The sequence below is a fragment of the Aegilops tauschii genome, chromosome 7 (assembly GCF_002575655.3).
Source record: "Aegilops tauschii subsp. strangulata cultivar AL8/78 chromosome 7, Aet v6.0, whole genome shotgun sequence".
NCBI lineage: Eukaryota > Viridiplantae > Streptophyta > Magnoliopsida > Poales > Poaceae > Aegilops > Aegilops tauschii.
This window is the reverse complement of record NC_053041.3, coordinates 67370741-67387616: the sequence shown is the minus strand read 5'-3', so window position 1 is coordinate 67387616 and position 16876 is coordinate 67370741. Positions and strand designations below refer to the sequence as shown.

Sequence of the window (16876 nt, the reverse complement as noted above, 5' to 3'; positions counted from 1 at the left end):
TCGGCTTGGGACGGTGTCGTCAAAAAATCCTTAGCCCACTTCTTTTGCTTCTCAGTGAATACTTGCTTGGGCTCAGGCTCTTTTTTCGCCTTCATATCCGCCTTCCATTTCTCATAATCAGCAGACGCGGCCAATTTGGTTTCAGCTTCACTAAGTTCCCCAGGCCTTGGGAGGAGAGGCTTCAGTGATGGCTCCGGTACCCTTGTGGTCTTAGGTACATAAGGGTCCGGGTTAATAGTCCAGGAGCGGGTTTCCTTACTGTCCGCCTGCTTCTGCTTCTTCGCCGGAGGTGGATTGGGGGGCGTCGTACCCGCCGGAGGAGGATTGGGGGGCGTCGTACCCGCCGGAGGTTGTGGATCGGGGGACGGCGTCGAATGGCGTGAAGGAGGTGTAGGTGAACCACCACGACCACCACCACCGCCACCACCACCACCACCATCGGAGGGGGGTGGACTTGCTAGCCTTGGCGCCTCGCCTGGAAACACTATGTACTTCTTTTTCCATAGAATGAACTGGCGCTTGACATCTCCAAGTCTTCTCTCCCCTTCGGGTGTAGGTTTGTCAATCTCCAGGTCCTCAAACCCTTGGACTATGTCTTCCACCGTGACACGAGCATAGCCATATGCAATGGGGTTGTTGTGGTGGAGTGCTCCAGGTGTACAGGGTAAAGCACTGTCGCTAGCTACCTTCGTGGAAACGTTCCCCACGGGATAATGCAGATCACATTCTTTCATCTCCTTTACATCATCCACGGGGTAGTGAGGCTCCGGTGCACGAATCTCGATCATCGGTGCACTAGCACCAGGCGGGGCATCCGTGGAAGCCACGCTGCTTCTCCGCTGCTGGCTTCCGCGATCCGCTTCATGATCTTCATGCGGCCCTGCAGCCGATTTTTCTTTCACTAGTTCATGCACGGTCTGCTTCAACTCATGGAGTTCCGATGCAAACTTCGTCATAAGATCTGCATCCCGGTCCGTCTTTCTCTTACGGCTTCTGTAACAGTACGGGTCATTGTCCTGGAAAAACCCTACTTTCCACGGAACTTTGCCTTTGCCTCGTACACGTCCTCCGTGTTCATCATTCCCGAGGGTTGTTGTCAGTGCGTCTTTCTCTCTGTTGAACTTGATCAAGCCCTCTTGAGCTTGGGTCATTGCGGCAATAAGGGCTTGGGTGGGAGCAAACTGTCTCTGCCGGTGAACACACACCCCTGTCTCCGGGTCTAGCGATCCCCCATGCCCGTACCACCAGCTTTTGGCCCTTGGGTCCCATCCCTCTATACCTAGAGGTATTCCTCGCACCCTCAGGTCCTCCTCCATCTTCTGCCACCTAGGCTCCGAAAGGCGGTATCCTCCTGGCCCCATAATATGATGGAACTTTTTCTTACTCGCATTATCCTTATTTTTTTCGATATTTCCTTGAAATGCTCTGATTGCTTTTGCCTCACAAATTCTGGCCAATCATCTTTCAGTTTCTCATGTTGTCCATTGAAATCCGGAGTCTTGCCCTTGTTGACATAGTCACGGGTTAAATTTTTCTTGAAGTTCCGGAATGCTTCGCCCATCTTCTGAAGAGCGAACTCTTTAACTAGCCTCCTCCTCTGACGTCCACCCGGAACCTCGTTACCGAATTCATCGACTTTGTTGTATTCCGGAGGTAGAATGAAATGTTCCATAAGCTTTCTCCAGCAATCCTTTTTCGTTCTCTTGTCGACAAAACTGAAACCAAGACGTGCCTTCTTTGGCTCCTTCCATTCGTGGACGGTGATCGGGACGTTGTCTCTAACAACGACTCCGCATTGGTTGATAAACTTTGAGGTGTGCTGTAGGGGCTTGCCGGTTTCACTGACAAACTCAATGGCATATGTTTCTCCTGTTTTCATCGCCTTGGATTTGCCACGCTTTGTCGTACTCGATCCGGAGGGCTAAAAAAAGAAAGAGAGTCGCGCGCGTTAATACATATGTATTCACATTTCAGTAAGTTTGTATCACGAGAGGCTCTCAATGTATATATATACCTCGCCGGAGGTGGTTGCTACTTGCAATTCGAGATCGTCGGTTGTTGACGGTTGACCTCCGTCGACAATGTCCGTTCCTTCACCTTCTTGATCATCGACAATCTCTGTTCCACCGTCAAGGTTCAGATAAGAAGAGACTACATCCTCTTGTTGCTCATATTCTGAGCCCGGCACATAAGGAATCTCGTTGTTGATGATGCCCATTAAATAACGTTCAGCCTCCGGATCCCTAAGCGGCTCGGTTCTATCGTCCGCCATATGTCACTCCTGCATGTAGTAAAAATTCTTTAAGTATAAATGAATTAAAAAATAAGATTAAGGGGACATAGAGGAGGAGGAATTAAAAAATAAGATTCTTTAAGTAAAAATTCTTTTTTTCTTCTTCTTCCTTTCTTCTTCCTCTTTCTTCTTTCTTTCTTCTTCCTTTCTTCTTCCTCTTTCTTCTTCTTCCTTTCTTCTTCTTCCTTTTTCCTTTCTTCTTCTTTCTTTCTTCTTCTTCCTTTCTTCTTCTTCCTTTCTTCTTCTTTCTTTCTTCTTCTTTCTTTCTTCTTCTTCCTTTCTTCTTTCTTTCTTCTTCTTCCTTTTTCTTTTTTCTTTCTTTCTTCTTCTTCCTTTCCTCTTCCTTTCTTCTTCCTTTCTTCTTCTTTTTTTCTTCTTCCTTTTTCTTTCTTCTTTCTTTTGGTTTTCATTTTTTTTCTTCTTCCTTTTTCTTTCTTGTTTTTTCTTCTTCCTTTTTCTTTCTTCTTTCTTTCTTCTTTCTTTTTTTCTTCTTCCTTTTTCTTCTTTCTTTTTTTCTTCTTCCTTTGTTTTTCTTCTTCCTTTTTCTTTCTTGTTTTTTCTTCTTCCTTTTCTTTCTTCTTTCTTTCTTCTTTCTTTTTTTCTTCTTCCTTTTTTTCTTCTTCCTTTTTCTTCTTTCTTTCTTCTTTCTTTTTTTCTTCTTCCTTTTTTTTTCTTCTTTCTTTTTTTCTTCTTCCTTTGTTTTTCTTCTTCCTTTGTTTTTCTTCTTCCTTTTTTTTTCTTCCTCCTTTGTTTTTCTTCTTTCTTTTTTTCTTCTTCCTTTGTTTTTCTTCCTCCTTTTTTTTTTGTTTTTTTGTTTGTTTTTTTCTTCTTCCTTTGTTTTCCTTCTGTTTTTTTGTTTTCTTTTGTTTTTTTCTTCTGTTTGTTTTTCTTGTGTTTTCCTTTTTTTTCTTCTTCCTTTGTTTTTCTTCTGTTGTTTTCTTCCTTTTTCTTTTTTTTCTTCCTTTTTCCTTTTTTCTTCCTTTTTCTTGTTTTTCTTCTGTTTTTCTTTTGTTTTCTTCTTCCTTCTTTCTTCTTCTTCCTTTTTCCTTTTTCTTTCTTCTTCTTCTTCCTTTTTCTTCTTCCTTCTTCTTCTTCTGCCGGCGCGCGGAGGACGGCAGGCAGGGCCAGCGGGCGGCGGGCGGCGGGCGGTAGGGCGTCGGGCGGCGGGCGGCAGGGCGTCGGGCGGCGGGCGGCGGGCAAGGGCGCAGGGCACGGGCGGCGGGCAAGGGCAGGGCACGGGCGGAGGCGGCGCTCACTGGGGACGGGGACGGCGGCGCGCAGGGCTTCGGCGTCGGGGCAGGGCTTCGGCGTCGGCGTCGGCGTCGGGGCAGGGCTTCGGCGTCGATCGGCGTCGGGGCAGCGCTTCGGCGTCGAGAGAGAGGAGAATGGGAAGTGGCAAAACTGCTAAGTGCAGTATTTATAGACGCACCTTTAGTCGCGGTTGGGGAGGCGGACCGCGACTAAAGGTACCCTTTAGTCGCAGCTGGCCACACCAACCGCGACTAAAGGGTACCCTTTAGTCGCGGTCCGCCTCCCCAACCGGGACTAAAGGGTTTTGGCGCCGCTTTCGCTCCCGCGCAGAAAGACCCTTTAGTCGCGGTTGGGGACAACAACTGCGACTAAAGGGTACCCTTTAGTCGCGGTCCGCCTCCCCAACCGGGACTAAAGGGTCTGTGCTGGAACTGGCGCGGTGCGGTGGGATGTTTAGTCCCACCTCGCTAGCCGAGAGGCTTCGACAGTGGTTTATAAGCGCGGCTGCGCTCACCACTTCGAGCTCCTCTCAAATGCAGGCTTACGGGCCTATTCTGTCACTATGTGCCTGTGGGCCTACTGGGCCTTCTGCGGGCCTGAATCCTGGCCCATTAATGGGTTTCTAGTCGTATTCAGGCCGTGGTGGCCCAGTAGGTGGCATATTTTTTATTTTTTGCCTGTTTTTTGTTTTCTTTTTTGCTTTATTTATTTTGTTTTGTTTTTCTTCTTTTTTTTCTTCCTTTTTTCCTTTTTCCTTTTTTCTTCTGTTTTTTCTTCTGTTTTTTTTCTTCTGTTTGTTTTTTTCTTCTGTTTTTTTCTTTTGTTTTTCTTCTGTTTGTTTTTTTCTTCTGTTTTTTTCTTCCTTTTTCCTTCTTTCTTCTTCTTCCTTTTCCCTTTTAAAATCAGAAAAATAAAACTAATTCATTTTAAAATCTTAAAAATACAATTATATATCAAAAAAATCAGAAAAATAAAACTAATTCATTTTAAAATCCCTTGAAGGTTTGACAAAAGGTTTGGTACATCATTCAGTTCATCGACCAAATACAAAGTTTGGTACAATAAATTATTACACATCAATTCTTCCCTTGTGTCCCTGCTTGCTTACGATTGTGCCGTATCCATGGAGCATCCTCATCATTTAACTTAATGCTTGGGTCAGTGTTCACTTTGAAGGGCGGAATTTCACCAAACATATTATAATCTTCTGACATGTCTGTCTTGTCCTCCACTCCCACGATGTTTCTTTTCCCTGAAAGAACAATGTGGCGCTTTGGATCATCGCATGATGTACTGATCGTTTTCTTATCTTTCCGTTTCCTCGGTTTGCTACTCATGTCCTTCAAATAAAAAACCTGAGCGACATCTTTGGCAAGGACGAATGGTTCGTCAAGGTAACCAAGATTGTTGAAATCCACCATTGTCATTCCGTATTGCCCGTCCACCTTTACCCCACCTCCTGTTAGCTTGAACCATTTGCACCGGAACAAAGGGACCTTAAAGGAGGGTCCATAGTCAAGTTCCCATATCTCCTCTATGTAACCATAATATGTGACCTTTTGCCCATTCTCGGTTGCTGCATCAAAGCGGACACCACTGTTTTGGTTGGTGCTCTTTTTATCTTGGGCGATGGTGTAAAATGTATTCCCATTTATCTCGTACCCTTGGAAAGTCGTTATAGTCGAAGATGGTTTCTTGGCCAACATGTACAGCTGATCTCCAACATCATTGTCATTCATTAAATGTTTTCGCAACCAACTGCTGAAAGTCTCCATGTGGGCCTTTCTAATCCAGGATTCAGGCTTCCCCGGGTTGTCCGAGCGTAAAATATTCTTGTGTTGCTCGAAGTACGGAGCCACCAAGCTGGAATTTTGCAGAACTGTGTGGTGTGCTTCAGTCATAGAATGACCGTCCATACATATCGTGGATTCCCTTCCGATCTTGCCTTTTCCACTTAGTCTCCCCTCGTGCCGCGATTGAGGAATACCAATCGGCTTAAGGTCAGGAACATAGTCAATACAGAACTCAATTACCTCCTCATTTCCATAGCCCTTGACGATGCTTCCTTCTGGCCTAGCACGGTTACGAACATATTTCTTTAATACTCCCATGAACCTCTCAAAGGGGAACATATTGTGTAGAAATACAGGACCGAGAATGGAAATCTCTTCGACTAGGTGGACCAGGAGGTGCGTCATAATATCGAAGAAGGATGGTGGGAACACCAACTCGAAACTGACAAGGCATTGGACCACATCGTTCTGTAACCGTGGTAGATCTTCTGGATTGATTACCTTCTGAGAGATTGCATTGAGGAATGCACATAGCTTCACAATGGCTACTCGAACATTTTCCGGTAGGAGCCCCCTCAAAGCAATCGGAAGCAATTGCGTCATAATCACGTGGCAGTCGTGAGACTTCAGGTTTTGGAACTTTTTCTCCGCCATGATTATTATTCCTTTTATATTCGACGAGAAGCCAGACGGGACCTTCATACTGCTCAGGCATTCAAAAAAAATGACCTTCTCTTCTTTGGTAAGAGCGTAGCTGGCACGACCTTGAAACCATTCCGGATGCCGGTCATCTGGGTCTTTCAAAAGTTGTTGGTCCTGCCGTGCTTCCTTTGTATCATTTGTCTTCCCATACACGCCCAAGAAGCTTAGCAGGTTCACGCAAATATTCTTCGTAACATGCATCACGTCGATTGCAGAGCGGACATCTAGGACTTTCCAATATTCTAGCTCCCAAAATATAGATTTCTTCTTCCACATGGGTGCGTGCCCGTCAACTCCCCGCGGAACTGATTGTCCACCAGGACCCTTTCCAAAGATGACTTTCAAATCCTTGACCATATCAAATATCTCAGCACCAGTACGTTCCGCAGGCTTCGGCCGGTGATCTGCCTTCCCGTTGAAATGCTTGCCTTTCTTTCTTACGTTATGATTTTGGGGAAGAAATCGACGATGACCCAGGTACACGTTCTTCTTACAATTAACCAAACGTACACTTTTAGTCTCATGTAAGCAGTGCGTGCATGCATTGTATCCCTTATTTGTCTGTCCTGAAAGGTTACTGAGAGCAGGCCAATCGTTGATGGTTACAAAAAGCAACGCTCGTAGGTCAAATTCCTCTCCTTTGTGCTCATCCCAGACACGTACACCAGGTCTGGCCCACAACTGTAAAAGTTCTTCAACTAATGGCCTTAGGTACACATCGATGTCGTTGCCGGGTTGCTTAGGGCCTTGGATGAGAATTGGCATCATAATGAACTTCCGCTTCATGCACAACCAAGGAGGAAGGTTGTAGATGCATAGAGTCACGGGCCAGGTGCTATGGCTGGAGCTCTGCTCGCCAAAAGGATTAATGCCATCAGTATTTAGACCAAATCTTATGTTCCTTGCGTCAGCTGCAAAATCTTTGAACACTCTGTCGATCTTTCTCCATTGCGTTCCATCAGCGGTGTGTCTCAACTCCCCGTCGGACTTACGGTCCTCTTTGTGCCATCGCAACGACTTGGCATGCTTTTTGTTCATGAACAGACGTTTCAACCGTGGTATTATAGGAGCATACCACATCACCTTGGCGGGAACCCTCTTCCTGGGTTTCTCGCCCTCAACATCATCACCAGGGTCATCGCCTCTGATCTTATAACGCAATGCAGTGCATACAGGGCATTCATTCAAATTCTCGTATTCACCGCGGTAGAGGATGCAGTCGTTAATGCATGCATGTATCTTCAGAACCTCTAAACCTAGAGGGCAGACAGCCTTCTTTGCATCGTACGTACTGGCGGGCAACTCGTTATTCTTCGGGAACATATTCTTCAACATTTTCAGCAAATTTTCAAATGATGAGTCACCTACACCTTCCTGTGCCTTCCATTTTAGCAAATCCAGTGTGCAGCCCAGCTTTTTCAGACTATTATCGCATCCTGGATACAACGACTTTTTGTGATCCTCTAACATGCGATCCAAATTCTCCCTATCCTTGTCAGTTTCGCAACGTCTCCGTGCATCAGCAATGGTCCGACCAAGATCATCAGCGGGCTCATCATGTGCCTCTTCTTCACCTTCACCTAACCCTTCCCCACCTTCAGCATCATCCTCCATGAAAGTATCACCGAAATGATCATGATAGTTGTCATCGATGTCATCCCCTTCTTCATCTTCTTCCATTCTAACCCCTCTTTCTCCATGCTTGGTCCAACAATTATAGCTTCGCATGAAACCGTGCCGAAGCAGGTGCATGTGAACGTCTCTTGAGGAGGAGTAACCCTTCTGATTCTTACAGACAGCACATGGACAGATAATAAAACCTTGCTGCTTGTTCGCATTTGCCACTACGAGGAAATCTTTCAAACCCGTAGTGAACTCGCCGGAGAGTCGGGGACCGTACATCCATTGTCGATTCATCTGCATTATTATTATATAATGTATATAATTAACCATCATGCATTTGTTAAACTAACTAGCTAGAAATAATACAAATTAAACAATGAACTACACACATGCATATTTTATCAATGACACATGAAAGGTTCAAGTTGCTAACCGCGATCGCGGAGGAAAAATAAATTAGAAAGCCCAAGTGTGGCTCGGACACTTCATATCATGTTTGTTTCAGGCTCTCGGGCATTTCATCAAACACCTTGTGTGCATAGGAGAAACCAAAAGCAAACCCACCACCCCCTTCTGAAAATTGTGAAGTGAGCTGAGTGAAGTGAAGTGAGCTGAGTCCTATATATAGGGATGGGCCTTTAGTCGCGGTTGGCCAGGCCAACCGGGACTAAAGCCCCTCCCGTCCGCCAGCTGGATGGGCCTTTAGTCCCGGTTGGCCTGGCCAACCGCGACTAAAGGCCTTCGGGGACCTTTAGTCCCGGTTGGCCAGGCCAACCGGGACTAAAGCCCCTCCCGTCCGCCAGCTGTCGACCGAGCGCGCTGGGCCCAGATAGTTGGTCGCGGGTCTTCTCCCGAACCACGACTAAAGACCCCTTTGGTCGCGGTTCGATTGTTTTGGGGACTAATGGGGGCGTATGGAAGCCTCTTTTTCTACCAGTGTTGCCTCAGTCGCTCTTCCGTTCTGTCTTCTCCTCTTCCTTGCCTCCGCTAGGGTTCGTGAAGCTTCTCCTCTTCCTCTCCCCCGTGGTCTGCTTGTTCTGAGTTTAATTCTCCCTCTGCTTTTGTTTGATCTGCTTGATGTGCTGATGTTTCTTAATCTGATTTTATACCTAGGTGCTTTACTCATGCTCTTTTTCTTTGCAGGTTTTGCCAATCCGGGCTCTCTTGGCAGAGGGATTAGCTTTGCTGGATCTCATCCGTTGTTTCAGGTAAATGTCTTTTGTTGACTCTTGTTATTGTACTGCTTTCGTTGGTAGAAAGATTTGTCCTCTAGGGTTCGAGAAGTTTGTTGTCAGATCTGCTTGCTGTTCTTTTACACTTCTTCTGCTTTTGTTTCTTGCTAGTTAGAGTAGTCTTCTAGGGTTCTTATTTTATCATGGTTTACCTAGGCTTCCTGATTTTTTTCAGATCTGATTATTGAAATCGTGTTTGCGTTATTTGGGAGTAGTTTATGATGCTTCTGGTAGGTCTTTTTGTAGTGTTCAGATTTGTTCCAGTATTTTGTTCTGATTAGGGTTATCATGATAATTCCTTTGGTTGTAGTGCAAGTAGCATGGGTAGGATTGTTAGATGTGTGGTGTTTTGGTTTTAGGGTTTGAAGAGATTATGTTAACTAAGTCTTGTATGTACTTAAAGATCCAATCTTTTTTTATATTGTCATTCTAAATATATTTTACGTAGTGTGCTTCTTGCTCATTCTTGATTTTCTTCAGATTTTTATATGTTTAGGTTTGGTAGTTACTTTGTAGGTTTTAGGTTTTGGTAGTCTATTTCTAGGTTCGAGCAAATGTTTTTTTTTCAGTGTGTGTATGTTTAGTATCTAGTCAAATTTGATTTTTTTTATGTAGGTATGGTTTGCCCTGTTTGCCGTTGTCCGGGTGCTCCGTGCTTACCAGTTGTGGAAGCTCATGAAGTCCCAGAGGTTTTCGATGTTGTAGTTGATGATGCTTGCTTCGGGAGGATGGTGAGTTGTATTAATGTTCTTCAAATATATGTACTTTCTATGGGGTGAATTTTTGTGTGCATGTTATTCAAGGATTTCTTGTATGAAACTTCTTTGCTGTTGTACATTGTGTGCAAGATTCAGTATGATTCACCTTTGAGTTTAATTATAGGTATTGTGTATCTCATGTAGTTTAAATCTTTTTTAACCAAGGCTCTTTGTATGAATCTTTCCTGTTGTTTAGTGTTTGCAAGTTTAGTATCACCAATCAATGTGGGTTCAATCAACCAATATATGTAGTTCTGTTTGCTGTAGTTATAATTGTTGATTGACACTAGTAGGAAAAGGGGCTTTTACCCCGGTTTGTAAGGTCCTTTTGTCCCGGTTTTCGAACCGGGACTAAAGGGTCGTTACTAAAGCCCTAACCCTTTAGTCCCGGTTCTTACACGAACCGGGACAGAAGGTCCTCCACGTGGCCGCTGCTGCCAGCCCAGGCAGGGGGGCCTTTGGTCCCGGTTGGTGCCACCAACCGGGACCAATAGGCAGGGCCTTTTGTCCCGGTTGGTGTCACCAACCGGGACCAATAGGCATCCACGCGTCAGCATTTCAGGGGCTGGGGGTCTTGTTTTTTTTTGAAAGGGGGTGGGGTTGGGGGGTTTTGGGGGGTTAATTTAGGTGTTTCATATATTGTGTTAGCTAGCTAATTAATAGAGAGAAGTGTCCTCTCTTATCTCCGTGCTTGGTCGACGCTACGTACTATATACGTATGGAGAGGACTAGACACGCTAGCTAGTAAGCAAATGAAGGAAACAGAAGATCGTCATGAACATATGCATACAGAGAGAAGTGATATCGACCACCTCTCCTTCTCCGAGAGATTGGTCGAACAACAAGTTCTCGTATATCTATCTGACACTACCGGCTACATAAATACAATAATTATCTCTTACAATATAATCTCCTAATTAAATTGTAAGAACACAGGGTCCACATAGTATTCTCCGTTTTCAGCGATCACGTGGTCAAGGAAGAATGCCGCCAATTCCTCTTGAATTGCTCGCATACGATCTTCTGCTAGGAGTTCATCCCGCATCCGAAACATCTAATTTGAAGAAGGGGGTCAATACATATATATATGAATAAATGAAACTCGACACAAATGATGGTAATAAAATAAAATTGTGAATATTATTGCTTACGCACTTCATATAGTTCGTCAGAGTAGCCCCGCTCACAGGTCGTGTGGCGGATAGACTCGCAAACGTAGTATCTACAGAAATCATTCCCTTGTTCCTGCCACAACCACTTTACAAGAAATAGAGGTCAATCTAACTGATAAGCAAGCATGCTAAATGGTATTGATGAAACTAGCGCTTGAATCACTAGGAGATGTGCGGAACATGCTACTATAGTACTTACTTTCGGGTGTCTAAATTGCAGCTTCTTCGGCAGTCCCGGAGCTTTTGTGGTGAATTTTCTCCAAACCCTGCCAGACAAAGAAAACAATTACTTGATATCAGGAAATGAACAAAGTTGCTGATATGGTGGATAATGATCGATTTAACTTACTTCTCGAGCATTTGAGTCATGTCCGCATAATCCTGAGGATCTTTTCGTCTCGAGTCTATGACGGTTACTACTCCCTGCTCAAGCTTAATCTCTAGGAGAATATAGTGGAAGCTGCGCATGCATGCATAAGTCATCAATTACATTACCATAACCTGGACTAATAAGGGAAACCGAATATGCACAAGACAGTAACACTCACTTGAAGTTGTAAGGAAAGAATATTATATCTTTGTTTTGATTTAATACCAACGATCGTAGCAAGTTGGCCTCGGCTTCTTTGGCATGTTTTTCAACCGTATATGCATCTATGAGATTTGTGTTAATGAACCCAATATCACCGATTTGTCTTTTCTTCAATTCAGCGATCTTCAATCTGCATAATATAGTGAGGATAATTATAAATACATGCAATGAAAGAGCTGACCTATATAGAGAGACTTAATGACAGAAGTAGTACTACTTACAGACAGTAGCAAGTGATCGTTGATTTATCGAGGGCCTTTTGATTGAAAAACTAGAAGAACTCCTCAAATGGAACATTCAGCAGTTCAATTCCAACGAGGTCATGCTCCGGTTTAACTCTCAGCGTCGAAGTATTCATCCCATCAGACTCTCTGCAGGTTTTTGTACCAATCATGTAATCTTCGCATCATCGTTGTTAGAGATCTTTCATCTTTAACGAGAGGCTTCCCGTAATGGTATTTGTGTTCGTCCACCTCCATGATTTCATAATGTACATCGGCGGGCAGGTAATCTCCAAGATTGCTATAACCGGCCACCATCCTCGGATCTGCAGCGACGATGTCTTTAGACACCTTGAGCGGGGGGCACGATTGGTTCGCTTGTTCGCCGAGGTGGGCAATTTTTTTCCCAGCTCGTCGTTCTTTTAACCTTTGATCACTGACAGTACTTCCCGACCGCTCCGCTTCGACAAATGTCTTTGCAATAATGCGCTCATAGTTGCCTTTCGGCGGAGACTTTGGTGGTTTTGTCAGGGCATCCAGAGTGCGCTTCGCTTTCACCGGATCTATCTTCTCCTTCGGAGGTGGATGTTTCTTTGCTTTCACCCCTTCAAAGAAGTTCTTCACTTCGGCTTGCACAATCTTCGCGTTCTCCTCCTCGGTCCCTCTCGTATGGTAACTTCTCTGGAGTCTTCAGAGAAGGACCGAATCTGTATTGCCTCCCGCCTCTGGCAGCTGTACTGCTAGACGCCGGCAGAGCAGACGGAGCGGTTGCGGCTGTCTTCTTTCCTTGCTTACGAGGCGGAGGAGAAGGACTACGACGCGCCGGAGCAGCCGGAGCGGCGGTGGGTCTCTTCCGCCCTTGCTGACGTGGCGGAGAAGGAGGAGGCTGGCTGCTCTGACACGCCGACGCAGGCGGAGAAGGAGGCGGAGTGCCGCCACGCGCCGGAGAAGGAGGCTGAGTGCCCTAACCACTCGCCGGAGGAGGAGGCGGAGGAGGAGGCGGAGTGCCGCCACGCGTCGGAGAAGGAGGCTGAGTGCCCTGATCACTCGCTGGAGGAGGAGGCAGCGGCGGAGTGCCCTTACTCGCCGGAGGCGTCCAGTTCGGAAGGTCAATGAGCTCCTTCCACCATAGGCACGGAGTCTTCAGAGCTAAACCCAGCTGAGTCTCCCTTCACCGGTAGGGTGGTCAAGCTGGAGGTCCTCAAATCCCTCCGTTATTTCATCCACCATCACCCTAGCATATCCTTTTGGAATCGGCCGGCAGTGGTAGGTTGCGCCGGGTTCAGGAGGTAGAACAGAGCCAACAGCCGCCTTGACTTTGAAGTTCTGCCATTCCGCCATAAGGTGGCAATGTTGAGACTCCGTGATAGCATCCACGGGGTAGCTAGCAGGAGCCGTCAAGACATGCTCCGGCTGAAGCAGCTCGGTGGAAGCCACGCTGCTTCTCCGCTGAGATGGCGGGGTAGCTTCAGGGGTAGTTTTGGCATGTCGATTGCCGTTTCATTCCTCTAGCGCTTGAACCCTTTCGTGCAGCTTCTGAATTTGGGTCTGCTCCATTTTTTTCCTCCTCTCCTGGCTTTTGTAACCGCCTGCGTCCGGAAAACCAGCCTTCCACGGAACGGAGCCTGGCGTGCCTCGTGTCCGTCCAGGGTGCTCAGGATTCCCGAGGGCCATTGTGAGCTCGTCGTTCTCTTTGTCTGGAACGAACGTCCCTTCCTGCACTGCATTGATATATTGCTGAATCTTCTTGACTGGTATTCTCAAAAGCTCGTTCGTCCAAACGCACCTCCCTGATAGAGGGTCCAAGATTCCGCCAGCCCCGAAGAACCAAGTCCGGCAACGGTCTGTCCAGTTCATTGTCTGTGGGTCGATCCCTTTTTCAAGAAGATCATTCTCAGCCTTGGCCCACTTAGGCCGGGCTTTGAGGTAGCCACCTGACCCCGTGCGATGGTGAAGCTTCTTCTACGCAGCATTCATCTTGTTTGTCGCTGACATCTTCTTACTCTTTTCCGATGTCTTGTGGGCCACAAATGCGGGCCAATGATCTCTGATCTTCTCATACCGGCCGATGAATTCTGGTGTCTCTTCTTTGTCGACAAACATTTTCAGCTCATTCTTCCACCTCCTGAATAGGTCTGCCATCTTCTTAAGAGCATGAGACTTGATTAATTGCTCTTTAACTGGCTTCTCCGGATCCTCCTCTGGCGGTAGGGTGAAATTTGCCTTCAGCTCAGTCCAAAGATCATCTTTCTGCATATCATTGACACAAGACACCTCAGGGTCTTCCTTCTTAGGCTTATACCATTGGTGGATGCTGATCGGGATCTTGTCCCTAACTAGAACCCCGCACTGAGCAGCAAATGCATCCTTTGTCCGGATGGGTTCAATCGGTTGGCCATCGCGTGCGATTGCTGTGATCTCAAACCTTTCATCCGAGCGCAACTTTCTCTTCGGGCCTCATCTCTTTACCGAAGTTGTGCTCGATCCGGAGGGCTAGAAAAAAGAAGAAAGACGAGTGTTAATTAATATGTGTACATACCAAAACAATGAATGCATCAATTAGCTAGTCAGCACAGGCTTAACTAATATATTTACCTGGCCGGACTCTGTTCGGTCACCGGAGCCGTCACCACGGGCTCCTTCTTGCACCAGCATTGGGTCACCGGAGCCATCATAATCATGTCTTTCCTCCTCCACTCTTCGATCACCGTAGCCTGCTTCTTCACCCTGTTCTTCCAGACCATCATTGTCGTTAAGATACGACAAGATATCACCTCCGGCTAAGATTATGTCCCCCAACACCTCTTCTGCTTGCTCGTCTCGTCCGTGCTCCATTGTTTCTGCAAATATTACAACATGGCAATTATTACACAAACATGACAGCAGGTGGATATATTAGTGCAAACGTAGACCTAGCTTATTCCGGGTTTGGGGTGGCCTCGGCAACGCTTCAAGGGTAGGGGCGCGGCGGGAGGGGGTAGGAGACCGACATCATTTTTTTCTAGGGTTTGGGTGTCCTCGAGAGTTTTGGTCGAGCGAGAGGGCCGGGGGGTGCTCCCGTGGTATAAGTTATCACGGTCGAGAGGGGGTATAAATATCGACCGTCCATCATGTCGAAGTTATCTGGGAGGGAGTTATATATATCGACAACGACGACATACATACATGGGAAAATAATGTTATCGGGGAGGGGGTATATCGACCCCCCCCCACGTGTTGAAGTTATCGGGAGGGGGTAATATCGACAACGACGACATACGTATGGGAAAATAATATTATCGGGGAGGGGGTATATCGACCCCCCCCCTCGTGTTGAAGTTATCGGGAGAGGGGTATATCGACGACGACAGACCCGATAAAACATAAGAAAACAAAGAAGAAATAAAAAGAGGAGAAGAAGAAAAGGAATAGAGGAGAAGATCGAAGAAAAAAAAGAAGAGAAAAAAGAGGAGAAGAAGAAAGGAATAGAGGAGAGAAGAAGAAAAAATAGAATTTTTTCTATTTTTTCTTCTTCTCTTTTATTCCTTTCTTCTTCTCCTCTTCTTTTTCTTTTTTTCCTCTTCTTATTTATTTCTCCTCTTCTTCCTCTCCTCTTCTTCTCCTTTCTTCCTCTTCTTATTTTCCTTTTTCCTCTCATTCATAAAAAAATGTTCAAATAGAAAATTTCGAAAAAAGTAAAGGTTTTGCCTAATGCATTGTTCATATTTCATCATGTTCTATGAACAAAAAAACATCATATTTCATCCACATCCATGCATACATCATATATGTGATCATCTATAAAAAACATCATATTCTATAAAAAAATCATTACATATATATATATATATGAACAAAAACAATTATGATAACAAGCATATATATCATCATATATATAAAAAAACAAGCATATATATGAAAAAAAAAGAAAAAATGCTAGGGAGGGCGCCGGCCGGACCAAGGTGAGGAGGACCGCGGGGTCGGCGGCGAGGATGGTGACGGGGCAGTGGGCGCGCGCTCGGGGTAGGGGGCGACGGCGGCGAAGGGCGGGGCAGGGCGACGGCGACGACGGGGACGGGCCGGGGCGGCGCGCGTCAGGGCAGGGGCGCGGGTGATGGCGAGGGCGCGGGAAACGGTGAGGGCGACGACGGGCACGGGCAACGGCGACGGCGACGGCGGGGGCGGCGGGCGGCGTCGGGGCAGCCTGGCGGCGTCGGGGCGGCGGGCGGTGTCGGGGCAGCCTGGCGGCGTCGGCGTCGTCGGGGCGGCAACTGCTAGGTGAGAGTGAAAATTTCCTAAGTGTGAACTTATATAGCAAAGCCTTTAGCCCCGATTCGTGGCACCAACCGGGACTAAAGGTGGGCATTAGTCCCGGTTGGTGCCACCAACCGGGACCAAAGGCCTCTTTTCAGCAGCCCAAAGGGCGGGAAGCGGCGGCCTTTGGTCCCGGTTGGTGGCACCAACCAGGACTAAAGGGGGTGCATTGGTCCCGGTTGGTCTCCCGAACCGGTACCAATGCACCCCCTTTAGTCCCGGTTGGTGGCACCAACCGGGACCAAAGGCCTCTTGTTGCCCGCGTCGCGGCCAAAAGTTTAGTCCCACCTTGCTAGTTGAGAGGGGCTCGGAGTGGTTTATAAGCCCCGCTGCGGCTGCCCTCTCGAGCTCCTCTCAAATACAGGCTTATGGGCCTAATCTCACACTATGCTGTCTGTGGACCTATTGGGCCTTCTGCGGGCCTGAATCCTGGCCCAGGTTGGGTTTCTAGTCGTATTCAGGCCGTGGTGGCCCAATAGGTGGCAGTTTTTTTCCAGTTTTTTTGTTTTGTTTTTTGTTTTATTTATTTTCTTTTGTTAATTGCTTTATTTTTTAATTCTTTTTGCTTTTAGGTCAAAAAAATTATAAACTTTCTGTTAGTGCCATTAGTTTTCAAATTTGAATAGTTTAAATTTGAATTCTTTGAAATTTGTGTGAATCACTAGTTTGTGATTAACTTTACTATAAAAATAGATTTTGGAGTGATTCTTTTTCCTGCTATTTAATATTACTGTGTTTTATGATTCTATTCAAAAACAGATTTTGTTATTTTAGTTTCTAAAAAAAATCTTTATGATAATGCTTTTTGCTATTAAAGTTTCTAACAAAAACATTCTTTATGAAAATTCCTTTTGCTATTGGAGTTTTATAAAAGCTTTTTAGTTGATTCTTTTGGCTATTGAAGAATATTATAGTTTTGTTTTAGTTGATCATAACAGCATATTTT

The 16876-nt window shown here is 46.0% G+C and overlaps 1 long non-coding RNA gene across 1 annotated transcript; it reads left to right on the top strand.

The window, feature by feature from the left end:
• Nucleotides 1–8605: 8605 nt before the first annotated feature.
• LOC120968911 (uncharacterized) lies at nucleotides 8606–9933 on the top strand. Its single transcript, XR_005763211.2, has 3 exons — nucleotides 8606–8654; nucleotides 8806–8870; nucleotides 9510–9933. It is a non-coding gene; the product is annotated as an uncharacterized lncRNA (long non-coding RNA).
• Nucleotides 9934–16876: the final 6943 nt, after the last annotated feature.